General features: G+C 40.2%; 1 protein-coding gene across 14 annotated transcripts in view; it reads left to right on the forward strand.

Annotated features, from left to right (window-relative positions):
- The window catches only part of LOC307197500 (uncharacterized protein), a 254,047-nt gene that overhangs the window by 47,372 nt on the left and 179,563 nt on the right, over window positions 1-27,112 (forward strand). For 2 of the 14 annotated variants that reach the window (XM_079943427.1, XM_079943429.1), the window contains exon 3: window positions 14,280-14,451. The exons of 10 other annotated variants lie outside the window; for them this stretch is intronic. The gene's annotated coding sequence lies outside the window, so the exon portion shown is untranslated. Of the gene's footprint in view, window positions 1-14,279; window positions 14,452-20,566; window positions 20,740-27,112 lie in introns of all 14 variants that reach the window. 2 more of the 14 variants (XM_079943425.1, XM_079943428.1) reach the window with 1 other exon arrangement.

Raw genomic sequence — 27,112 nt, forward strand, 5'->3', positions numbered from 1 at the left:
CTATTGTATAACTAGACCATATTTTATCTATAAATCAGCTGATGGACATTTGGATTGTTTCCACTTTTTGGCTATTACGAATAATGCTGCTATGAATATTAGGACTACAAGTTTTGATGAAAATGTATGTTATCAGTTCTCTATACCTAGGAGTGAATTGCTGGCTCGGATGGTAATTATGTGGTTAACTTTCTGAGGAACTTCTAGACTGTTTTCTATGATAAAATGTGGCACCATGTTACATTCTCATAAGCTATACATGAGGGTTCCTATTTCTCCACATCCTCCCCAGCACTTGTTATTGTTCATCTTCTTGATCATAGCCATCCTAGTGAGTGTAAAGTAGTTTCACTTTGTGGTTTGGATTTGCATTCCCCTAATGACTAATGTATCTGTTTTGCATGAGAGGCTCATCCTAAAGGCAGATTGTCAAGGCCCTTGAAGCGTCAGGTGAGAAAGACTATTCTGAGGAGAGGAGGATTTTAAGACTCTTTTGGCCTCTGGTTTAACCCTCCATGGGTCAGGGAGCCACAGATAAGACTCAGAATCATTTTACAAAATTTCAGTGATGAGCTCACAGAAATATTGCCTCTGTAAAGCAGATGGCAACGAAGAGCTCAGTTCTCTTTACTTTTGGAGCTCATTAGATAAAGGCAGAGAAAATGCTGAGACTTGAGCAGAGGACTGGGCCAGCAGGAAGCTGTAAGTGGATTGACTCAAGGACAAGGACAGGGACATTGCCTTCTCTGGTGGATTCTAGAGGTAATCCACATGGTAGCTTCACTGGACATGCTGGTGCTGTCAGCAGTTTCACAGGAGGGACTTAACTGTCACAGAAGGCACCACTCCTTGAGCTGGGGCAGGATCAGAAGAAAAGGGAAATGGCAGAGAGCACATGGTGACAGACAGGACTAGCTGAGTACCCCAGGGGACTCCTGAGTGAGGAGAAATTTGAAGGGATTTGGAGGATCCCCAAAGAATACGTAGGAACAGAGACAGAGAAATAACAGTTTTGACTGTTAATTTCATCCTTCTTTTATGCCTTCACTGGTATGGCTTGGGGAAGTATAGATTACAGATGAGCAAATAGAACAAAGGGGGAAACAAATAGCAATACATAATTTCAATAGTCACACCTAAAATTGGCTCCAATAGTTAATTCAGACTCTGTTCCTCATGTTCATTTCAGATATTGGTTATTTGCTGGTTTCTCTCCTTTACATACTGTTGATATTTACTGTTCTACCTTTCTGTCTGGTTCCATGAGGGCAAAGTCTCATTTACATAGTTTATCTGAATCCAGCCTCCTGGGTGGTCCTCTCTATTGCATGCCGTGTCTTCCCTGCTCTCCTGCCTGATCCAGGGTATTGGAATACTTTATATATATGTATACATATACACACACACACACACATACATACTTATATTGCAGTACTATGCTAGTGTCCTTCAGACTTCTCTGTCTGGGAGAAAAAAGCTTTAGGAACTCTAATGATGGAGTAGAATTTTGAGCAGTATTTTGAAGGGAATGTTGGGGTTTTTCATATGGACATGGAGTGAGAAGATAGAGACACAGAAGCTTGAAATTATTTGGCATGTTTTAAAGAGCCTGCAAGTAGTTTGGCATAAGCATGGGGTATTTGTGGGAAAGTAATAAGATGAGGGTGGAAAGAGAGGATACGGACCAAACTATGAAAGATTTTCACTCTGAAGGCAAGCAGGGAACGCTAAAGGATTTTCAGTAGGGGAGCAACTTGGTCAAATTTGTTTTTTTAGAGAGCATATTTTGGGAGCTGTACTAGGGAACAGTGAGACTGGAGGAAGACCTGTCAGGAGGCTTTGCAGTGGTCCAAGTGAGAGATGATGGTGGCCTAAGATGTGACATTGGAAATGGTGAGAATTAGGGGGATTTTAGAGACTCTAAAAAGAGCCAGAAACCTTTGTAATTTACTAGATACGGAGGTTAGGTGAGAGAAGGGAGGAGTGAAAAATGACTCAGTTTTTGACACTGGCACTTGGGTAAATTGTGTAATTATAGAGATAGAGAAAGCAAGAGGAGGAATTTTGTGACAAGGTAGGGCAGAACATTTTGTTCTCTTGTCTATACAGCATCAAAAACCTTCGACATTTGAATTAGCCATCATGATTCTTTTTGTCTTTTATTACACAGCCTCAAATAATTCATCTATTTTCTTAAGATATATCTTTGTTCATACATCATTTTAATTGCTACTTATACTTGACTTTTCCACTGTGCCTCCTAACATATACTACCCTGATCTAAAGAAAACTTACTAAATGAAGTTGAACCAAGAGACTATAGAATGTTACTGTTGGTCTCCATGATACTCCAGTGATATATGATTTATATGATACATAAATATGTACACCAAGACATTTTTTTTCACCAGTTTTAGAAGCTTCTCAAAACTTTTTTTGCTAACTGCAAATTCTTAGGTCATTTTCTCATTTCTTGAGTATTTACAAATATTTCAGTTAAGATGTCCTCAGCTAATAGTGACTCAGACCATAAGGAGATCTCGTGTTTACTTAAAAGAAGCTTGGAAGAATGTGATCTCAGTCTTGTTTGATGGATAAATGATGTCATCAGGATCTAGGTTCTTTTCTTCTTTCTACTTTGTTATCTTCAGAGGATTAGGTTCATTTTCATGTTTGTGACCTCCTGGTTTCAAAAATGGCCACCACAGCTCCAAGCATCACATTCTTGCATAAAAATATCCACAACAGGAATGAAGGGGAAAACAACCTTCTTCTTGCACACCTTTCTTTTTTTAGAGAGGAAAATCTTTCCCAGAACTGTCCAGCAGACTTCTTTTTTATTTCTTATTGGGCCAAATCACTGGGCCAAATGGATTGAGATTGCTATGCTTGGTGTAGACCAAGATTGATTGCCTGGAAAATGAACTATTACTGTCTAAACAAAATCACTGTTTTGTTACCAAGGAAAATAGGGAGTTGGCTGTGGAATGGGCAATCAGCCTACAGGAAACCAAAGAAATGTTTGATGAAATAAAGGAACAAGCAACAGAATGGATCAGTTTGCAGTGGTCTTAAATTTTTGTATCTATCTATCTATCTGTCTGTCTGTCATCTCTCTACCTGATTTCTAGTTCTACTAGCTTAAATCCTTATAATTCCATTATCATCTAACTTGCATTTTATCATCTTATCCAGAAACAGTATGGGCGAATTTGTCAAATGCTTTATGAAGAAAAAAAAAGAGAATAAATTACCATACATTATTAGTGACCTAGCAATGTTTTTTTCCTTCCAGTTGTTTTGAGATATAATTGACATACAACACTGTATAAGTTAAGAGTGTACAGCCTAATGGTTTGACTTACATATGTTGTGAAATGATCACCACAGTAAGTTTAGTTAACATCCATCATCTCATATAGATTTAATATAAAGAAAAAAAAAGAAAAAAAATTTGTGATGAAAATTCTTAGGATCTACTCTTTTAACAAATTTCATATATATCATATGGCAGTGGTAACTGTAGTCATCATGTTGTACATTACTTATTCATCTTATAACTGCAAGTTTGTATCTTTTGACCACCTTCCTCCAGTTTCCCCACCCTCCACCCCCTACCACCAGTAACCACAAATATGATCCATGAGTTTTTTATTTTGGATTTTCCATTTAAGTGAGATCATACAGTAACAATTGTCTTTGTCTGACTTACTTCATTTAGCATAATGCCCTCAAGGTCCATCCATGTTGTTACAAATGGCAGGATTTCCACATTTTTTTACTGGCTGCATGACTTTCCATTGTATATGTATTCACCACAACTTTTTTTACCCATTCATCTGTTCATGGACACTTAGCTCATTTCCATGTCTTGGCTATTGTGAATAATGTTGCTATGAATATGGGGTGCCGATCTCTTTTCAAGTTAGCATTTTCATTTTCTTTGGAAGTAGAATTGGTGAGACGTATAATAGTTCTATTTTTAGTTTTTTTGAGGATCCTCCATATTGTTTTCCATAGTGGCTGTTACAGTTTATAATCCTACCAACAGTGCACAAGGGTTTCCTTTTTTCCTTTGCCAGTATTTGTTCTCTTGCCTTATTATTTTGGCTGCACCATGCAGCATGTGGGATCTTAGTTCCCCTATCAGGGATTGAACCCGCGCCACCTGCATTGGGAGTGTGGAGTCTTAACCACTGGACCACCAGGGAAGTCCCTTTCTTGTCTTTTTGATGGTGGCCATTCTAATCATGATATCTCATTGTGGTTTTGATTAGCTTTTCTCTATGATTAGCAATGTTGAGCATTTTTAATGTACCTGTTGGCTATTCGTGTATTGTATTGTTTTTAGAAAAATGTCTATTCAGGTCTTTTGCCTGAATGATTGGATTATTATTATCATTATTATTTTGTTATTGAGTTGTATTCTTTATATATTTTGGATATTAACCCCTTATCAGATAGATGCTTTGCAGATATTTTTTCCCCACTCCATAGGTTGTCTTTTCACTTTGTTGATTGTTTCTTTTGCTGTGTAGACATTTTTTGTTTGTTTGTTTGTTTGTTTTTGCGGTACGCGGGCCTCTCACCATTGTGGCCTCTCCCGTTGCGGAGCACAGGCTCCGGACGCGCAGGCTCAGCGGCCATGGCCCATGGGCCCAGCCGCTCCGCGGCATGTGGGATCCTCCCGGACCGGGGCACGAACCCATGTCCCCTGCACCGGCAGGCGGACTCCCAACCACTGCGCCACCAGGGAAGCCCGTGTGTAGACATTTTTTAGTTCAATGTATCCCACTTGTTTATTTTTGTTGCTTGTGCCTTAGGTTTCATATCCAAAAAAATCATTATAGAAATGGTTTTAGAGATTACTAACACATTATTTTCTGTATATTCATGAATCCATTGTTTCATAAGTTGGTCTAAAACTTTTCTGGTGTTCCTGGGATTCATCCTTTACTTCTTTTTTTGATAAATTGGAGCAATGATCTTTTTTCCTAATTATTCCTCAAAAGATATCTTTGGTGGTTCAGAGATAAAACCTGGGTAATCTTTCATCCTCTTGAAGTAGAATTTGTGTGGTCCTTAAGACTTGAACTCATTTAAAGTAGTAAGTTCACTGGATTTATTGTGGTGATCATTTCACAATATATACAAATACTGAATCATATTCTATACCTGAAACTAATGTAATGTTATATGTCAATTGTATCTCAAAAAGTTGTAAAGAAAAAGGACAAGAAAAAGTAGAAGGTATTTGTAGCACATATAACAAACAAAAGACTTATAAAGAATAGCTAATAAGAAAAAGAAAAAAAACTGAATTGAAAAATGAGCAAAATACTTGAGCTGGTACTTTAGAAAAGAGGATATCCAAATGGCCAATAAGTATAATATGGGGTTCATTAAGCATTAGGGAAATTATTAAAACCACAGTGAGATACCATTACACAACTATCAGATAGACTAAAATTTGTGAGTCTGACAATACTAAGTATTGGAAGGATGACAAACAGTGGAAACTCATGTACACTGCTACTAGGAGTTGTGAAAGGATACCAGTTTGGGAAACAGTTTGGCAATGACTAATTTAAAAAAAGTGATCTGATCCTGCTTTGCTTTCTTATTTCCCTTGGGATGCTTGATCATTCCCCTTCCAGCTAGTTTTACTCTCTTTCTCTCTGTCTCTCTCCGTTTCTCTCTCTTGCACTTTGTCTACACACACAGACACATGCATACATGGAATTGTGTAAGTAGTTCTTTATGTTACCTATTAATAGTCACCATTTATAGTCACCATTGCATTTACTTTTTAAGGTATGGACCTATCTTCACCTTGTTCCTCTGGCTTCAGAAGAACATTATTAACCCCAGTCCCCGGTGTACTCTCTATGACCATGCCTTCTTTTTCCTGATTACTGTAATCTCTATTGCACTGAAGGGAGGATAAAATGGGTTAAAATCTGTTCACTGGGGCATGGTAACATTTGAGTCAAAAGACTTCCTGAAGCAGATAGGTAAAATTCCTTGTTTGCATGTAGATTGGCTGGAAATATTTCCCTTGGTTTCCATTTCAAATCATTATGAAGTTTGTTTTTATTTGTGCAACTTAAAAAAATAAACGCAGTCATAACCTGAAGTTTTGTGTAAGGCAAACCTCTGTTCATGCTGAGTTAAAGAAATGACACTTAAAAATGATTACTTTATGAGATTCAGGATAGTGCTTACCTCTGGGTGGGGGTAAGGGAGGAGGGTACAAGCAACTTTCCAACTGTATTGGTCATGTTTAGCTTCTTAAGAAAGGTGATACCCTAATGTTTATTGTGCTAGTCTTCACATATTTGTGCACATTCATGCATTAAACATAACTATATCTATAAACAGAAAAAGATTAAAAATAAAAGTAATAGGGGCATATACCCTGAGAAAACCATAATTCAAAAAGAGTCATGTACCACAATGTTCATTGCAGCACTATTTACAATAGCCAGGACATGGAAGCAACCTAAGTGTCCATTGACAGATGAACGGATAAAGAAGAAGTAGCACATATATGCAGTGGAATATTACTCAGCCATAAAACGAAATGAAATTGAGTTATTTGTAGTGAGGTGGATGGACCTAGAGTCTGTCATAGAGTCTGAAGTAAGTCAGAAAGAGAAAAACAAATACTGTATGCTAACACATATATATGGAATCTAAAAAAAAAAGGTTCTGATGAACCTAGGGGCAGTACAGGAATAAAGACACAGATGTAGAGAATGGACTTCAGGACACGGGAAGGGGGAAGCTGGGATGAAGTAAGAGAGTAGCATTGACATATATACAGTACCAAATGTAAAATAGATAGCTAGTGGGAAGCAGCTGCATGGCACAGGGAGATCAGCTCAGTGCTTTGTGACCACCTAGACGGTTGGGATAAGTGGAGTGGGAGGGAGACGCAAGAGGGAGGGTATATTCACTTTGTTACACAGCAGAAACTAACACAACACTGTAAAGCAATTATACTCCAATAAAGATGTTAAAAAAATAAAAAAACTAAAAGGAATAAATTGGCAGAGCAATCTTACTTATTACATTGACTAGGTAAAGAGTTAATTGGCTGATCCTGAGAGATTCCTGCATTCTTTTATTCACTTATTCATTCAGTAAACACTGATTGAACACTTACTGTGCTATGTGATGGAGCTATAATGTAGAATAATGTGGTTGCAGGCCCCAGCAGATCTCCCAGTACAGTGGAGTACACAAATGTGTAAAAAATAATTGTCTGATACTATGACCAGCAATATAATAGAAATACAAAACGTGTTATGATAACTGAAGGGATGTGTGCCTGTGTGTGTCTGTGTGTGTCTCTTTGTGTGTGTGCCACTAAGTATGTTAAAGCTGTCATGGATGGCTTCACAAAAAAAGACTCTAAGCCTCTCTTTTTCTTAGTTATACCAGATGCATGCTCCCTGTGAGCGTCATTCTTTGCATTGCGAGCTTATGGGAACTATTTATCCTGAGGACCTAAAGGTTGATGGGAGAGGAGATCTTAAATGGCACAAGTGGCTGGTCTTGTTTTCAGGTGCCTGTCTGTGTGGTTCTGAAGCTTCCCTTTTGATGCATCCTTTTGTAAATTTCTCTGCAGTCCAGGACCAACTGATGCTCTACCTTAAGGAGGAGAGATTTATTCAAGTCACATTGGAAGACCATGAGAAGGCAGTAACTGCTCATCTGGGTCATATGAAGAGGGAATTTGGGCCTCAGTGATGGATTTCTGCCTGGCCCTCTTTCTGTTTTTTCCTCCTTTAGTTCAGAAATATAGGAAAGTAGTAGGGTGTAGAGGGAAGGAGAAATCTGTTTAGGGATTCAGTGAGACATAAGATTCAATTTCAACATGACTTGCCTCCAAAGCATCATCTGGAGCATTTTCACTGGAAGAGGTAACACTTGGGGTTTTAGAAATTGAATTTGGTGCTGATGAAAGACCTGACTTAGAATCTTGGTGTTAGTTTGTTCCCTAAAGGCAGAGCTGGCCAAAAGGCAGCAGTGAGGGATAAGTTAAACAAGAGGAGTGCCTTGTTGACTCAAGTGTCCTTGAGTCCAAGGTCCCAAGGACTTAATGAATGTCCTATGTATATTCGTAGTTGGGGATTGCATTACAAAGTTCACATCCAAGGACATAAGTATAGGGAAGTGAGCTGATCAGAGGCCGAATCAGAAAATACTCACTCCTAGCCCCGCCCCCCCAACACCTTTTGTGTGTTTTCTCTGGTTTTCATTAGACTGGTGTACCTGTCTACCTACTTAGCACTAGAAACATTCCTCATTCCCTTTCCAGTGGTCTCCAGGTTAGACAATGGTTTGGGGACCTCATTAAATGTCTAAGATTGACGTATGTTAGACACTTGACTTAGGATAGTTATAGAGAAGTAAAGCTGATGGTGATTCAAAACTTTTCCACTGTATAATACTCAGGGCTGATATCTCATTTCTGGAGAGTATACCAAACATTTCTTAGCTTCTAGTTTCCTTGACCTGCTAATAATTCCCCCAGAAAGATATCAATTTTACTTGACATCTTATAACTGTCATGGAAATAATAAGCGATCATTCTTTTTTTTTTTTTTTTTTTTTTGCGCGGTACGTGGGCCTCTCACTGTTGCGGCCTCTCTGTGGAGCACAGGCTCCGGATGTGCAGGCTCAGTGGCCATGGCTCACGGGCCCAGCCGCTCCACAGCATGCAGGATCTTCCCGGACCGGGGCACGAACCTGTGTCCCCTGCATTGGCAGGCGGACGCTCAACCACTGCGCCACCAGGGAAGCCCGCGATCATTTTTAACAATTCAATTTGATAAGTAGATACCTTTTCTCCTCTAAAATTGATGAAATTTGAGCAGCAGTCTCAAATTATATCTTCACAAAGTACAATAAAGTTAAGAGGAAAATGTGTAGGTTTTTGAAGAAAAGCAATAATGAGAAAAATGCCTCACCATTTTCCCCTGCTTTTATTCATCCATTAAAGAAATATTTATTGGGTACCTGTTATGTGCTAAGCACTGAGTGAAATGTCAGGGATAAAATGAATAACAAACAAAAGTCTTAGCCCTATAAAAATTTCTGGTAAGAAAGAGATATTGAATAAATAACTACCTTCATTCATCATTACAAACTATAATAAGTGGTATAAAGACAATTCATGAGGTACCATGAGAACTTGTAACAGAAAGCCTGTGAGTCAGAGAAGGGCTTCCTGAAAAAGTGGTTTTTGAGCTGATATTTGAAGGAAAAGTAGGAGTTAACTAGGCAAAGAAAATGAAGTGTGTTTTAGTTAACTTGGGCTGCTATAACAAGTACCATAGACTGGGTGGCTTAAATAACATTTATTTCTCATAGTCTGGAGGCTGGGAAGTGCAAGATCAAGGTGCTGACAGATTTGGGTCTGGCGAGGGTCCCGTTTTCGGGTGTAGGATTTCAGCATATTACTTTTGAGGGGACGCATAAACATTCCATCCATAACAGAGTTCTGAAGCTCTGCAACAATATGTGCAAAGGTCCTGAGGTGGGTAGGAGCTTTTAAGAAACTTAGAGAGGCCAGTGTGGCTGGAGCTCTAAGGGAGGAATAGAGGGCTTACACTGTGAAGCTGCAAGATAAGCAGGGGCCAGATGATCCAGAGCCTTGTAGTAACAGTTAAAGATTTTGTGATTATTCTAAGAAAATAGGGAAATCATTCGAAGGTTTTAATCAGGGGAATAGCGTGATCATATTTTTATTTATATTTATTTATTTTTAAAATTAATTTTTATTGGAGTATAGTTGCTTTACAATGTTGTGTTAGTTTCTGCTGTGGCGTGATCATATTTTTATTTGAAACATCACAAATCGTAGTGTGGAGAATGGGTGTGGGGCAAGCAAGGATGTTGGGGGCCAGTGAGGAGGCTATTAACTAGCACAGGTGAGAAGTCATCATAGCTTGGATTAGGTGGTGGAAGTGGAGCTGGAGACCCATGGATGATCTGAGTTATTTAGTGGTAAATTGATAGCACTTGGTGATAGATTGGAACTAGAAGGTAAAGGAAGTGGAAAGAGTCAAGTCTTACTACAGCTACTTGATTTATTGTAATGATTAGGCAAGAGTGCTGGTCACTGTAATAAGGATCACTGGAGGAGAATCAGATTTTGGGAGAAAATCATGAAGTTTGTTTTGCATCTGAGGGAGCATTTGAGGTGTCTTTCAGATATCCAAATGGATATATGGAGCAGACAGTTGTATACGAGTCTGGAGCTAAGAGGAGTAGTATGTCTGGGAGATGTAAATTTGGAAGTTGTTGACATATAAATTGTTACTGAAACCACATTTTGGGTGAAATATGGGCTGAGATTGATTAGCTAATGCAATTTAGCTCACCATGACCACATGCAAGTTCATAAAATTTTAGCATTGGATAGAAACTTAGAAATTACCTTTATTTTTTGAAATAGTAAAATATTTTAAATTATTTCCACTACAAAGTAATACATGCTTATTAGAAAATATTTTGGAAACATTAGCCCTCCCTCTACTTTCCCCATTTTTGTAAACAGATGATGAAAAGGAGATGTCAGGAGATGAAAGTGGGTCATCTTCAGCAGCATATATGGGCCAAGAACCCTAAACGCCTTAACTACGGTTATTTTATATCATGATAATCCATTGTTTTTAGTCCAGGCATTTCTTTGATATAGAGAGGTGAGATCTTGGGAAACAGAGAAGCCATATATTACTATTATTTTGATTATGAACAGGACCAGTTCTTAACAAACGATCTTCAACACTAGAACATTTGTAGGTCCTGGGTAACATAAGTGGTATAGCACACAGAACTATCCTTTTATCACCTCTTCTCTTCTAGTCTAAAGTTACTCAGTTACCTAATTTCCCTGACACCATTTTGATATGGAGAGGGCCAGGTCATACTTGGAACTTTCTGTTATTTTGTACAGATTTGTAGTTTCATATCTAGTTGAATTACTGTTTTTCCACCTGAAATTAATCAACATATAAATTCGTGTAATTCCGGAGTTGGAAAAGACAGCAGTCTTTTAGGGGAAGTGCCATGTTGGGGAACAGGGATAGGAAGGGTTAAAGACAGTAGCTCTCTTGCTCTTTCCTAGAAATTAAAAGATCCTGGAGTGCTTATGTGAGCTGCAGGCCAACCTAGGTAATAGGAGAGTACTTTGCAGGAAAAAATGAACTGAGGAGGTAGAAGAGAGTCCTTCTGTGCCTTCTGTTTTTCTAGGACAGCCAAGATGGGAGATCTTTTTTTTTTTTGCGGTACGCAGGCCTCTCACCGCCGTGGCCTCTCCCGTTGTGGAGCACAGGCTCCAGACGCACAGGCCCAGCGGCCATGGCCCACGGGCCCAGCCGCTCCGCAGCACGTGGGATCCTCCCAGACCGGGACACGAACCTGCGTCCCCTGCATCAGCAGGTGGACCCTCAACCACTGCACCACCAGGGAAGCCCAAGATGGGAGATCTTAAAACAAGAAACTTCAAGAAATCACAAGCAATGATCTGACCCCAAGTATTGCTGCTGAAAACCAGAGAGCAACCTGGTAATTGAAAGGGCTAGCCCACTGGAAGTGTAATTAATCTTTTTGGCAGTTACCTACTTTCAAAACAAGAATGAATCAGATATTTTATCTGAGGTTGGTAGTGAGTCATCTTTGAAGAAAACGTCTAATTGAACTCTGGAAATCTGGAACCACCTTGGAAGATGGCATTCTGACCCCTTACAGTAAATAGTGTCTCATCAATATTTATATTTAATAAAAAGAAACTATGACAACTCAGTTATATTTTTGCTTGTTTATTAGTAGAGACTGATGTAGGCAAGTTGGACGGTGAACATATTGGTGTTTATCAAGTACCATTCAAAGGAGAGAACTTATCTGGCAGACACAGATGTTTTTGGTTGCTTGTATTCTGGTGCATGTCACAGGTTGAGTTCCCTGAAAAACAGACTCTGAGATGAAGAGGAACATACGGGAACATTCAGGAAGCAGGACAGGGCAGAGGGAGAGGTTGAGCTGTGATGCATCTCAACAGATGTCTCAGCCAACTCTCTGGGGAGTTCTGAACCTGGGATGACTCTTCACAGTTGCCCTGAGTTGAGCCAGGGACCAGGCCATTATACTCCCATGTCAATCAGTTGGTAGATTCTGGCCATCCTAGGAAGGAAGCATGATCTTGGGTGAGACAGCTCTCTTCAGCAGAGGTGGGTCTACGTAGGGGTCTGACAGCTGAGAGCTTCTGCTTTCAGCACTCTCAGAGGCTGGGAGTAAGTCTTCTTTCCTAATGGGGGTCTGGGTAGCAAATCCCCACAGTCACCACAGTCCATTCATTGGGCCATTATGGTCTACTTCTTTGTGTCAGTTCTGGAAGCAACTTCTCTAGGATTCCAGTGGGCCGTTTTCTCCCTTATGTAAACTTAACAAAAGAAGGTAATTTGACAACCATAGCCCCTGATTTGCAGAAAGTCTTAGGGCCACAATTGATGTTCATCATCACCCTCCTCTACTCTTTTTTTTCAATTCCCACCACCCTTCATTGATACCTTTGCTGGTCTTAGTGGCTTACTTGTTGGTGTGACCCAGACCTTCATTCTGGGTCTAAGGGGTCTAAGCCCTTGGTATGAGGAAGCTATAGTGCCCAGGTGGAAGCTACAGCTTGCTGTTCAGTGAAACTCTTGCTGTGTCCCTTGGAGGAAGCATTCCCTCTTTGGGTACTAGGACCTGTAAAACCACAGAGCCCCAAGCTGTAGGGCGGGGAAGCACAAATTCCCCAAATGGGACTCTGGGAATAATGGTATATGGGGCCACTCCTGATTCTACTCGTTATTTCTCAGACCCATATATTCTACCTGCTGGGGACACAGTACTCATGTAAACATCATTGATTTAAAATATGTACTGCATCCTGGAGGATGGCCCTTGACAGGTAGTTTTTCTGAGTTGGCACTTTAGCTGTGCTTTCAATAGGCTGTTCCATCATCCTATCAGGCTCTCAGCTTCTGGGTATTGCAGTACATTATATGAGAAATTGATCCTATGGTCAGTTCCTTCTGCTACAGCTCCTTTGCTGTAATATTCATTCTTTGGCCTGATGCAATTTATGTGGGATACTTTGCCAGTGGACCAAATATTCTGTAAGCCTTTGGATAGTAATGCTGGCTAAGGTCCTAGTGTAGGAAAGGCAAATCTTTTGTAAATGTATCTCCCAGAATATATGTCTGTTCCTATGAAAATGAATAATTATCCTTTCTATGGAAGAAGGGGTCTAATGTAATCAGCTTGCTACCAGTGGGTGATTGGCCCCTAGAAGAATGGAGCTGTACTGGGGACTCAGCATTGTTCTTTGCTGTTGGTGGGTTAGACATTCAGCAGTCACAGTACTAGATCACCCTTGGTGGGTTAAAGGTCATTCTTTGAACCCATGCATAGCCTCCATCCCTGCCACCATGACTACTTCTTTCATGTGTCCATTGTATCTGTCATGGGGTGGCTATTGACAGAGGGTGACTTATATCAGCTGGCTGAGTCATTCTATCTACCTGAGTGTTTACTTCCTCTTCTGTGATGAATTGTCTTTGATGGGCATTGACATGTGGTATAAAGATTGTCATACCTTGTCTCTATTCCGGTATGTCTATCTACACACCTCTGCCTAAAGCTCTGCTTTTTGGGAGGATCTTCCCTCACCACTGAATTTCAGGGCCAATTGTGAGTAGGGATATAGTACAGCCACCATCCATTTTTGGTTTTCACCCACATGATGAGCTGACCCATCTATGAACCAAGCTCAGGCTTTTTCCCTCCTCCATCAGCTGGTCCAAAGGGATCACTCCTGTGACCATACATGTGCACTGAGGAAGAGGCTCAGGCGCCACGGTGGTGGATGATATGTGGGTCTGGGCTACTTGCTGTGCAGCCTGCTTGTGCTCTGTGCTCCTGCTTGTGTTCAGTCCCCCATGTACATTTCCATCTGATAGCTGGACCTGTCCAACCTGTGACTTGGTGGTGCTGACATCCCCAGTTCATAGGGGCTGTTCTAACTTGGTGTCCAATGGTCCTACACTCTATTTCTACCAGGGCTCAGAAACATGCCAGGAACCATTTCCTAAAAGGTGTGTAATTCTCCGTTACAGGTGTCATGCCCAAGAACCCTATGAATCCGTGTTATGAGTCTCCTATTGGTACTTGCCATAAATTGCACATGACATCTTTTCTCATCACTGAAACCTCTGTCACCACAGGATCTGCTGGGATATATGGTCCGAAAGGCCGGGTTGCTTGAACTGCAGCCTGGACCTGCTGCATAGCCCTTTCTTGCTCTGATCTTAATGAAAATCTGACAACTTTTCCTGCCCTGGACCCCCACTAAAAGCTGGAAACTTGGTGTTGAAGCAATATTCTCAATATTCTCAGGTATGGAATATGCTGCCTTCATAACCCAAAGAAGACTATCAGGCCTTGTTCTTCCTTCTTCATAGTGGAAAATGCAAATCTTAGTATTTGTCCTTTACTTTGGAGGGGAAGTCCTGGCTTACCCAAGTCAATTAGACATCTGAAATTTTTACTGGTATGTTGGGGTCCTGAATCTTCAGAGGGAATATCTCCCATACTCTGGAGTTCATGTGTCTTACCATGGCCTCCAATGTACCAGCCAGATTTTGCTTATCTGCTCTGATGAGTATAGTGTTATTAATATAGTGGGCCAGTGTGATGTTTTCCGAGATGTCCAGTCAGTCCAAGTCATGCTGGATTATATTATAGCAGAAGGTGGGAGAGTTATCATGGTCCTGGGGCAAGACTATAAAGGTTTACTGTTGTTCATTTCAGGTGAATGCACACTGTTTCTGCTCTCTTGTTAGAGAGATGGCAAAGAATGCCTATGCCAGATCAAATGTCACATAACCATGTACCCAAGGCTGCTCTAGCAAAGACTTCACATATGGCACAGCAGCTGCAAGTGGGGTTATACTACTTGGTTGAATTTGTGGTAATCCTGTCTACTGTGGAATACTTCTCGTTTTTGTGGGGAATCTGAATGGTTAATTAAAGGAATAGAATTGAATTATTTAAATATGTTACTGATCTCTGCCTCTCTCCCTGGGAGGCGGTATTATTTTTGATTTTCTATGTTGGTGGTGGTGGTAAGCGTTTGCAATTTCAGCAGTTACCATTTGGCTTTCCACATGGCTCTAGTGTTCATCACGTAGGCCAAGGAACCAATATGGGCGTTCTGGCAGCTAGAAGCGGGTCCATTCCAGTTACATATTTGGAGACCAGGAAAATGACCACCAGCCCAGTCAGTGGACCTACTGCACTGACTGTGAACTGGACCTGGGTCAGGACCTCGTTTATTATTTGGCCCCATATACCTCTATTCTAATGGGACCCATGATGATACTTTAGTTTTCTCAGTTTCTGTGTCAACTTGGACCTACGCAGAGGGAGTAATCTTTACACCTCACAGCATACCACAGGAAGCAGAAGATGCCTTGGGTGAGCAGCTTTCTTCTGAGGCAATCCCTGTAGGAGCTCACAGCTGAGGGAGTTCTTCTTGCCGCTGTGGAGTAAGTTCTTCATTCCTGAAAGCTTCTTTTTCTTGGAAAGAACCCCCTATATATAGAAACTTTACTAAACTTAAACCTTCCCCCCATTCTGCTTCAGTTACTCAGAGTTCGGGAAGGAGAAGAGAAAGGAAATTGACATTTGAGTGCCTACCCTGTCCCAAGCATCAGGCTTGGTATTTTGTATATTTTGTATACCATTTCAATTTGGGAACCTTGTTTGCATTTCTCCAGTGTTTGTACAATCTTTGATTTCTCAGTATCTTCTTTGTCCTTTTGCCTGGAAGGTCCTTCCTCACTTTGCTTGTCTATGGAAGCTGTTCTCGTCCTTTTTGATTTAACTCAAATACTGTCTTGTCTTGGAGTTCCTGATCCCTGAAAAAGGGCTGGGTGCTTTTCATAGCACTTTATGGCCATCCCCCACTAAGCTCTGCTCACAGATCACAACTGCTGTGTCTGCCTTGCAGAGTCCTCTCTCAGTTCTGAGCAGCTGTGCTGCTCATCTTTGCATCCTCAGGGTATAACACAATCCATGTCATAGAGTGGGAGTGCATTAAATGTTGGCTGAGGATTCTCCAGTCTGGAAAAAAGTCTCAAGCACATCAAATTCCCTTTCTTTCAAGGACTGAGCTCATGACATAATTTCTGATTAAAAAAACTTGATTTCCTAGTTTCTCAATAACAGGGTGAAGAAGCTCTTAGAGAAAAGAAACAGGCATTTCTAGTAGCAAAATTTCACTGCATATTTTTCACTGTGTATTTTCACTGCAAAAGAATAAATCAGCATTCTAGTTTGTCAATCGGTCCCTTCAGAATATTTTATCCAGAGTCAATCCCTCAGACCTTGAATGCTTCCAAGTTACTTCCAAGTTGAATGCTACCATCTATCAGCTGAGTGTTGATGCCCGGGTGAACCTGGAAGCCACACAAAAGGTGGTGGAGACTCTGTCCATCAGATTCTGTCATTCTCTTTATGAGTGAGAGGATGAGAGCCCTACCACCAATCAGGATTAGCTATTTCAGACTCCAGGTAAGTAAGAACTACTCACTACTCATTGTGCGAAGCCACTGACATTAGGGGTTCATCCTTTACAGCACCAAGTACTTCCTTATCTAAATCAGCTAGCTTGTCCTCCACCAACAGCATATGAACGTGCCCCTCCTTATTCCTTTCAGTCTTACCAATGCCTCCATAGTGCTTAAAAAAGTGCCAATTTCATAGCAGGTAAGTGGTAGGTGTCTCGTTGTTTAATATTTCAATTCTTTGAGTTCTAGTAAAGTTGGCATGGTGATTGACTACTTGTATTTCTTCTTAGCCCAGAGTTCTGTGACTTCAAAAATTCCTGGAAGGCCAAAAAAAAAAAAAAAAAAAAAGAAAGAAAAATTCTAAGTTTTAAAATTTCTCCCGTATGCATATTTATGAACACTTGGAGATACTATCTTTTAGCCAAAAAAAACTAGACTGAATTAGCAGAAATATGAGAATAACTTGAATATAGTTTACTTGGAGCTGCCAACAGCCTCTCAGTGGGGCTGTGAGCCAATCTGATGGGGTATATGAGCAGAAGGAAAAAAAACTCAATGGAAGTCATTCAGTTGTTTTAATTAGTCTTGAATCTAGTGGACTAAATGAAAATTCATCTGATTTAATTGAGTGACACTAACTGGTGAAGAGAAGGCAATCAAATAGGCTCTGCATTATAGTTATTCAAAATTGTTTTTTTTTCTAATTTACTTCTAATATTTTACCCTTCTTGCTTTGTGCTCTGTGGTCAGACTCTAAAAATAGTTTAGTATTTATTGGAATGTATCACAACAGATTAGAGAATGCTCTGTATACTTGGGCTTGCTTTTATGTTTTCAAATCAAGGGTTGAGATATTTTGTTCTTTGAGTTGGATCACTGAACACAGAAATAGCCAGTGATGCATCATCATGTTTGTTGCCAAAAACCTAAGTCCACAAGAGGATGAGGATGGTTTGCAGAGGTAATAGAAGGGAGAAGAGAAGGTTTATAGGAAGAAACAGACTGATTTGGAAGAAGCAATAGGAAAATATGGACTTCTACCAGACTGAAGACATGATTCTCCCAGATGGGCCCTGTGAGTGCAGAAACAGTGAGGACCCAGGCCCATTTTCATGGTGGTAATTAGTGAGGCAGTAAGATCCCAAAGAGAACAGCTGCCTGGTGCATAGGAGAGGGCCTGACCTCGGGCTTAGAGTTCCCAGCTTTACATGTATCTCTCTACCTCTGGCAGAGCATAGAAGCCATAAGAAGTTTCAGGATCTGAAGAGACCATGTAGTTCATGACAGTGGGTTATCTCAGCAATAAGTTATGAAGACAGATGACCTCAACATGACCCTGGAGAAAGGGGCACCCCTCACCAAGCTGCAGGATGGGGGCCAAGCCAGAAATTAAGTTTATTTATTAAAAAATTGATTATTTTGCACACCTGGGTCAGTGGACAGAGATTAATGTCTACTCTATCCACATTTCCTGGGGCCAAACATCTCAGATCATTATGTGCTCATGAGGAGCCATAGCTTTATTTAATTGCATTTGTTCGTTCACTATAATTTGATAATATTTCTTATGAGCACACATTTAAATAATTATTCAACTAAAACAATGTTTTCAGAGTTGGCCTGGCAAAGGGGCTTTGAAATCAGAAGACGCCAGTAATATATGATCCCTTAGCACAAGGTTTAGATTTGAATTTCATCATGACTTAGCGGAAATCAGAGCAGATTTATTGTGCGTACTTAACTGTGGGTAGAGTTATGTGCAGAAAATGCTTCTTATGATCATGAAAAGTAGCACAAAGTGTCATTGAGTTGCTGTCATAGGACACTAGATCCTAAATTTTAGAAAAGGACCCTAGAGTATCCCCCTGTATTCCTTTCTTTGCTTAGAGGTATCTGAGATTTCAGTCATTGCATAAGCTTTGAGTTACCTTGAAAAGGAGAAGTTAGAGGAATGTTCCTGAGAATAGGGACTGTGGCTGGCCCTGGTTTTAGGGCCAAAGCCGTCTTGATTTCAGGAGCCTGGACTCCCTGTCCTAGGAGAATGGACTTTCTTACTAAGTTATGCACTCTTTTGGTTTGATTTGAGACCTGGAACCACACTGGTGGTGCTTGGGCTCCCACCCTGGGTTCTGAGTGACTACTCCTTTTCCGTGTATGTAGTTGCATTTCAGTTAGTATTTGGAAATTGATTTTACTATTGTGGATCATTGCAGGCCGGGAAAAACCAGTCCCTCGTTTGTTCCCCATCAGCAGTCTGCAACATTTCACAGTCATGGTTGGCATCAGTGTTGTCTGTGGGAGAGAGTGGCTAAAAAACCCATATTGATTTCTGTCCACTTGGACTTCCAGCTGCTTGCAAGCCTACCTTGACCAAGGTCCTTCCTCCTCACTTCTTGGGCCACCTTTGTATGGGACTGCTGCTGTTGCTGGTTTTATCAGGTCACGGTTAGGCTGAGGCACCTGAAGCCCTGTTTCAGTACACCTTGGAGTGTTTCTCTTGTGTGTATGAACCATGGTTCCTTCACTTAGACCATCACACAGACAGCAACTGCAAAGGCGTCATCCACCTTCCATGTAGGTTCTGCTCGGCAGGCCTGGATGTAGCACACACCCAGGCTTGTTGGTATAGCTCTGTAAGGAGATCAACATGTCTAATGCCTATTTTCTGAGTCCTGTAAAGGCCACTTCTAAGGCAGGCATGGGTCTGGGAGTTCACCTTTGTGCAGGGAAGTGTGGGAATTCTGTGAATTACCAGTGTGAAGGGAAAGACTTAACTCAGAGTAGCTTAATCCTGTATTTGCATCTGTTGTGAAATTAAGGATTTTGAACGTATCCAAGGACCTGGGCTGATTTGGAGCAGCCTTGAGCCTCTACTTTTGTGATTGAAGTATGTTATTTATTTATTAATTTATTTATTTTTGCGGTACGCGGGCCTCTCACTGCTGTGGCCTCTCCCGCTGCGGAGCACAGGCTCCGGACGCGCAGGCTCAGCGGCCATGGCCCACGGGCCCAGCTGCTCCGCGGCATGTGGGATCTTCCCGGACCGGGGCACGAACCCGTTTCCCCTGCATTGGCAGGCGGACTCTCAACCACTGCGCCACCAGGGAAGCCCTGAACTATGTATTTTTTAAAAAGACAATCACTCTTGCTTCAGAACCTGAAACCAGAATCATAATGTTGGGATTTCACAGGGACCTCTGTCTCTTTTATATTCTCTTCTCTTCTACCTGTGGATTAAGTTAAAACAGGTGTTTAGTCTTAATTTCTTTCATTATCTTGATAAATAACATCACAAAGCAGGGGATCCATTAATACTTCAGATCCCACTTTTTAAAGACGAGCTGGCCAACGGGAATGAAGCCCCTGATACTGATGTAACAGTCTTGGGGAGACACACAATCAGGAGAAGGGAGGGCTAGGGTTAGGGAGAGGAGGAGAGGAGTCAGGACAGGCTAAGTATTGTTCAAGACACAAATTAACCTTGCAATCTCAGTGACGTGATGCAGTGAAGAATCACTTCTTGATCATGCATAATATGTTGCAGACCCTGATGCTCTGTAGGGTAGCTCTGTTCTGTCCTAAGCAGCAATTTAGGAACCTCATCTGCTCCTTTCTAATATTTCTGTATATCAGCACATGGATTCCAGTGCACAGTGACAGGGAAAGCAGAGCCAGAGTCTTGAGTGGGAGCTTTTCCCTTTCACCTGGAAGGGACTCATGGTACCTCTACGTTCATTGGCCAGAATTAGTCACCCGACCCTGCCTAATGGCAGGGAGGCTGGAAAGAGTAGTTTCCCAGGAATGAGAATAGACCCTGCTACTTGTGACCAATTGTAATGTTTACCCAGTGGAATATACATGATAAAAGGACTGTGGCTCCTGTCTTGAAGAGGGGCTGCTGTGGCTGGCATTTTCCCACACTTTTCTTCTTTTTTCCCCAGCAGGGACCATATTGCTGGTTTAGCATTGCCAACACACAAGGTCCACCTTGCAAGCGTTATCAGCTACATCTCTCCCTGAGAGTTTCTGCTACGGAGCTCATGTTGAGAGAGTGGGGAGCAGGGGAATTCCAGGGGGACAGTTGGTACAATTCTTCATTTGTCTCCTGCACCCAGTAAGTTTGCTTCCTATTTCTAAGACTCATTAAAAGTACTCATTTTGCTTAGACCATGTGGGTGGGTATGTAGGATTTTGAAAAGCTGTTGCTGATTCCTCCAGCTCATTTAGGAGCCATCTGGAAGAGGCCTTAGGGCCAAGGCGGACATGCTGTTTCTCCAGCCTCTGAGAGCTGTCCCTGGGGAACACACACACACACACACACACACACGCACGGACGCACGCACGCACGCGCTATAAATCACTTCTCTCATTGGTGCTAAATTAACTTTTAAGCTTTCTTCACTCCTGAATCAGCTGAGATCAGGATCCTGTGTGGCAGGAGGCTGAGCCCCGTGCTGGACATTGATTAAATATAAATTACTTTTGTTGTGAGATTTAATGCATGCATTAATAGAGGCATCAGTGGTTTCTAAATGCTGGTCTGTGGACTGGCTGAATCAGAATAACCTGGAACACCTTGGAAAATACTCCCAGGCCTCACCTCAGACCAACTGAATTGGAATCCCTGGATGAAGGCTCAGGCGTCTTTACTTGAATGAGCTCTTTAGGTCATTTAGATGCACAGGCAGGTTTGGGAATCACTGCTGCTGTGGTAAGAGCACTGGGAGTTTGAATATCTGCTAGCTGGGTTCCAGTCTTGCTCTGATGCTAGCTGTGTGGACTCGACAAGTCACTCAACATTTCTAATCTCAGTTTTGTCATCTTCATGATGGAACTGAACCTAGTTTTTCAAATGAAATATTAGCCAGAGCCTCAGTATGCAAAGCATATAAAAGTAGGATGGCTCAGGTGGAAGCAGTGGTCAGGTTATCCTTTAATTCCCAGCATGGCTCCTAAAGTCTGCCAAAGAACTCTAGGAATTTCTGGGACACAGTTTGAAACACCTCTGGGTGAGTGATCATTAAGTTTCTTTTCTGTCCTGGAAGTGTTTGAATCTTGGTCCATCTTGGGGGTGGGGGGGGCATGAAAATCAATGACAAATTATTGTCTAGGGAAGATTCATATTCTTTCTGTTTCTCTCTCTGTCTCTTTCTCTGTTTCTTTTTCTCTCTCCTTTTCCTGGAACAGATGAAAACCGAGGATGTGTATTTCTTTCCAAGTTCTCAGGTGAAAAGTGGTGGGGATTTGAGGGGCGAATATCTGAGTCTCATTTGAAAGTGCAAAGTTGTTCTTGCTTGTAGACTTAGTTTCTATTGCCCATGGAATTTTTGGGTTCAGATCACAATGTTTTGAGGTTGAATTTATCAATTTGCAGGTTTTAACATTTCCTAACACATTTGACAAAAGTCTTGGCAGGCAAATCAGGCTCATATTCAGTAAAAATGTATCATACATGGTATAGACTGTGTAAGCAGACTTTTGTTCTATTATTGCATCTAACCACTCAAGCATCTTCTGGAATCCTGACTATTTTTGGTTTTGGGATGTCAGGTATTTATTATATTAGAATTATATGAGATTAGGCATGACAACTCCTTTAGGAATTAAGAAGCCTTAATTAGGTTCCAGAATTGTCCTGGTTTAGTACAGGACCAGATCCTACAAAATCTGAATTTATTACATTATTTAAGAGTTTTATTTAAAAAATAAAGTCATTACTTCCAGCATCAACAATAATGATAACTACCATGTGACTTCTAGGTTTCTTAATATTTTTACTCCTAAATACTCTTGCACATAGTTCCTAAGAACAAGGATATTCTAATACACAATCACATGCTATTCTAACATTTAGTAATAACAAAATTTAGAAAAGTCAACATTAATATTATCAAATATTCAGTCCATATTCAAATTTTGCCAATTGCTATCCACTTTTTGATGATATTGATGAATTTTTATATTATTCATTTTCAAATTTGAATGTGATAGCCCCATAGTAGTAGTATGAGAAAAGTTCTATAGGATGATTAATCTATATATTCATTCATTCAACATTATTAAATAACAATATTTAAGGATATAGAAAATGAATTTCTAGCTATAAAGCATCATTTACCTTGAAGATCTCAGTCCAATGGTACCCATGGAAGTAGGTAGAAAATCACAAATAGCAGAACATGTTATGATAGAGAGAACCACAGGGTAATAGAAAATGAATGGCCATCATTAACAGAAATGGGGAAACCAGGAGAAGGAGATGGTTTGTGGATGCTGAATTAGGACATGTTTTGGTAGTATGCAATACAGATGGAGACTATGGGCACTTGGATCTGCAGGGAGATTAAGGTTAGAGCCATAGCTTGGGAAATGTCATAGAATAAAGTTGAAATCTTAGAGGGGATATATTTTTTTAAAGGGGAGAATATAAAAAATTAAGGACCGAAAATTGGAAAGAAGATGAAGATCCAGAAAGCCTCAACACATAACTACTTTTTTCATCAAATATTTTTGTCAGATTATTTATTTATTAGAGGACTACTAGGTCATTGCAATTCATGTTTTGGTATGCCTGAAAACTCTGTAATCTATCTTCTGCCTTGGATAGAGGGTTTGAAGAAAACAGTCCACATGCAAGTTTAAATAGGAAGTTAAAAATTCACACTGGCCTTTTTCTGTTGAAATTATGATATGAATCACTATTATTTGAGAAGCTTTTTGCCGACAACAGGTAACATCCTGCAGATTTGCCTCTAACTATTTTATTAGTTGAACTGCTGGCATGTTTATGCTTTGAGACCTAGTCTAGAACTGTTAGACTTGCCAGATGAAAATCACAAAGACCAGTTCAATGTAGGAAATAATCAGTTTTTCATGCTCATTATCATTTAGATGAGTCTCTTACAAGGGAACGTTGCAGCATGACGCATTCCTCTAGGTAGCTAAGAGGAAGACTTAAATGCTCCAAGAGAAAAAGCAAAGATCTTAAATTTCAGAGTAAAAGAGAAAATCAAAGGATATTTGTGAAAACAAGAGCCAAGGAACAGTTCATTGCCAGAAAACTTTTCAGTTTCATCAATATTTTCATAGTTGCTTAACTTCATCATTCTTTGTGTGCCTTTTCACTGTCCTGAAAAAAGAGAAAACCTTTCAAAGCTTAAGTATTTTATTAAATCTTTTGTATTTTGACACCATTTGGAACCATTTTAACAGTTCATATTGAAAAAAAAAAGGCATCTCATGTCTCTCCTAAACATTAAAAGAAAAACAGGGACCCAATTATACTGCTTTTAGCAGTCTTGGCTAAAGGTTGAGTTTTTACTTATGTAACCAGTGAGGGATCTCAGAGACTGGATTATTGGGAAAGGAGAGAGTCTTATGATTCTGGATTTTTGTCAATTTACTAACATTTCCTAAATCTTACATTTATAATGGGAATATTCCAAGTAATTTCCCCGTCTTTTATTCCAAAATGTTTAAGGAAGGTGTTAACACTACACTGGCCTGCCTCCTAAAGAGTATGATTTACAAAGCTACTCCATAGTTGTGCTTATTCTTATTTTTAAAATGGCTTTTGGCCTTTGGCTCTGGCTACCAGGCTTGCAAGCTTAAACTCATTCTGCCTCCGTTGAAACCGTACTGCCTCTTCTCCCAGGGGATTACCCAGCGAAGTGTGTGTGCCTGTGGTGCTCAGACATGTGCACTTATATCAGATATATGTGCCCATGCAAGGGAATAGGTGGCAGAAGAAATGACCATTTAGAAACATGAGGACTGAAATGGGGCAACCAAGACACACTGCTGCCTTCTCCTAATATCAGATTGCATTTTTTAAATATAGAAACTATTCTTTTCACAATAAAAGCCTCTGGCAGTGATAAGCATGATTTCCAAGACTGTACATAGCACCATAAGAGCTCCAACTAATGTGCCCAGCTTCACTTTCAGCGTAGCTCATTAGAACAACAATGAAAACCAGCTGTTCCCTGGTGTTTGGCAAAGAAAGAGCCAATTAACTGGCCATCATACACCTGGTTCCAGATTTTGCCATCTCCTTATGCGCCTGTAAGAGCAGCCAGTTTGCATGAATTCTAGTTATTAAATGCAAGCCAGTGGGTGGGGAGATGGTGCGAATGAGTATTCTCTGAACTGCTGTGTGGGCGAAAAGGTGAAAGGCCATCTAGAGCTTGGATACCTGGAAAGGCAACAGTGAATTAATTTAGCAAGGTATTGACTTTGTAAAACTGTTCCTTATTTTGTGTATGTTTATTTGAAGACTAGAAATACATTGTTTCTACAGATGCAAATATAGAACCATTTTGTAATGCATTCCTTTGGATTTTTCTCTTCAGTGATAGTGACATTTAAAGTGTGAACCACCCATCTATATTGTCATTAACCATATACCTATATTGGAGTATTTAAATTTCACTGGAATTCATCAGTAAGGCTTTCCTTTGTGGATTTGTTAAAATATCATGATTAACTCAGAAATAAAAGCAATGATTGGAGCCCTTAAGCTATTTTGGAATAAATCACATAATTGGTATCTGACCATTTAGTCCCTGAAATAAAACATCTAATGATGTGGCCCCTGGAAATGTTACAGGTCTACATCTCTCTGGAGTAATATCATTCTCAGTAGAGCGGTCAATAAGACAATCATTTCTCAGCCCTGAAGACTGAAAAAACTGTTGTATTACACTTTCCAATCTTTTCAAAATCACATTTTAAAAGTCCACTTTGTTGCAAGATGACCAGTCTCATCTGATTTATAAGCCATGGCCTCAGAGGAAAAATGGAATGCTTCGAGTTGAAGTCGTAGAACAAACGTGTAGGCTGGAAGCAGACACTTCCTGCATTTTGAGCAGTTTCCAAAATGTGCTTCGGAATATGTCAGTTTACAATGTTTAAGTCATGTGGCAGGTGATCATTTACTTGGCAGCCTGAGTACGATGCTTATTTTCCATGAAGAGTTCATATTTTGGATTTACATAGACCTACCCTTTCTATCTGATCAAGAAAGCATATATGTGGATGATTACTTTCTAGAAATCCCCTTTCTTACCATTTCATATTTTAAAAGAATTTCATGAATTTTCACTCCTCAAACTCTCTAATGATATTAAAATGGTCTCATTTCAGACGGGGCTTTTCACCTTCATCTCTTTCCTCATTCTTAGTAATGTTGCAATACATTTTAGAAAAATGTCAAGATTCCTCTGATCTAGAAGTTGCACCCTGTAATGCACAAGAGATGGAGTTCTTCATGAAGAATACTTAGTGGAATTTCTTTAGATCACTTGAGGGTTGTATATTCTAATTCCTATAATTAAAAAAAGTTAGATGTTTACATCCTACCCACAACTAAAAACAAACAAACAACTTGTCGATCTTGGATTTCTATGACCTTAAATAAGAAGTTGAATAAAGAAAACAAAGCTCCCCAAACTATAGTCACAGCCCTTTTTTATGTTAATATTTGAAAATTGTTCTTCTAAGAGGAGTTGTTTATTTGCCATTGTGAATTGATTGCTAACACTTGATTTGAGAAGGTCTGATCAATATCTTAAATACTTTTTGGTAATTTTCTTGTCCCTTTCCATCTTTTATCACTCAGACCTGTTCTTCAAGATATTCTCATCACATTTCTTAAGGACTTCACCATCTGTCTGAAAGTTACCCTTTCTTTCCTAAGTCTTCTTCAGAGGTCCTGATTTCTATGGTGTCAACCCTTCTAAAATTATAGCTTCATAATATTTTCTTGATGTCCTTAACTCTAGTCACCTTCATATCACTTTGAGCTTCTCGATAAAAATTACTCTGAACTTGGGTAAAATCTGAAATTTTGTTCTATGGTAATAGTTTCCTTACCTTTGCAACCACTTTCATTTACTACTGTCGATTGAATTATTTTTGTGCACCGTGACAGTCCGATGTTTTTGTCTGCCCCCTCATTACCTGCTCCTTCAGACTTAATTTGTTTCCTTACTGGCCCTGATCCCAGGGTTAGCTATTATAACAAAGTCCTCACCAGAATCTTAAAATTCTTCACCTGACTTCACTAACCTTCTGTGTCCTTGTTATTGCTTGCTGCTTACCAAAAATTGATAGAGAAAGTCAGGACATTACACTGAGTAAACCCACACTTACTCATATCAGGATAAAGCCCCCAATCCCTAATAGAGTCTGTAAAACCCTTTGTGAGCTGGCCCAATCTAGTGTCTTTGCATCCTCCTCTTAGCCTTCTATTCCAGCCACACTGGTCTCCTTGTACTTCCTCAAATACTTCACTCTTCCTGTTGGTTGGGGGCCTTTATCTTCTAGTTAACCAGTCATTAGATGTCAACTTTAAATATCACTTTCTTAGGGAGAGTGGTAGTTTAGCTTAAGCCTCCTCACCCTTCTAGTATATCATAGACCATGTACCTCTATCACAGTTAAAATTATACATTCCTTTTTTTTTTTTTTTTTTTTTTGCGGTACGC

Source organism: Stenella coeruleoalba, assembly GCF_951394435.1.
Source record: "Stenella coeruleoalba genome assembly, chromosome: 14".
Taxonomy (NCBI): Eukaryota; Metazoa; Chordata; class Mammalia; order Artiodactyla; family Delphinidae; genus Stenella; species Stenella coeruleoalba.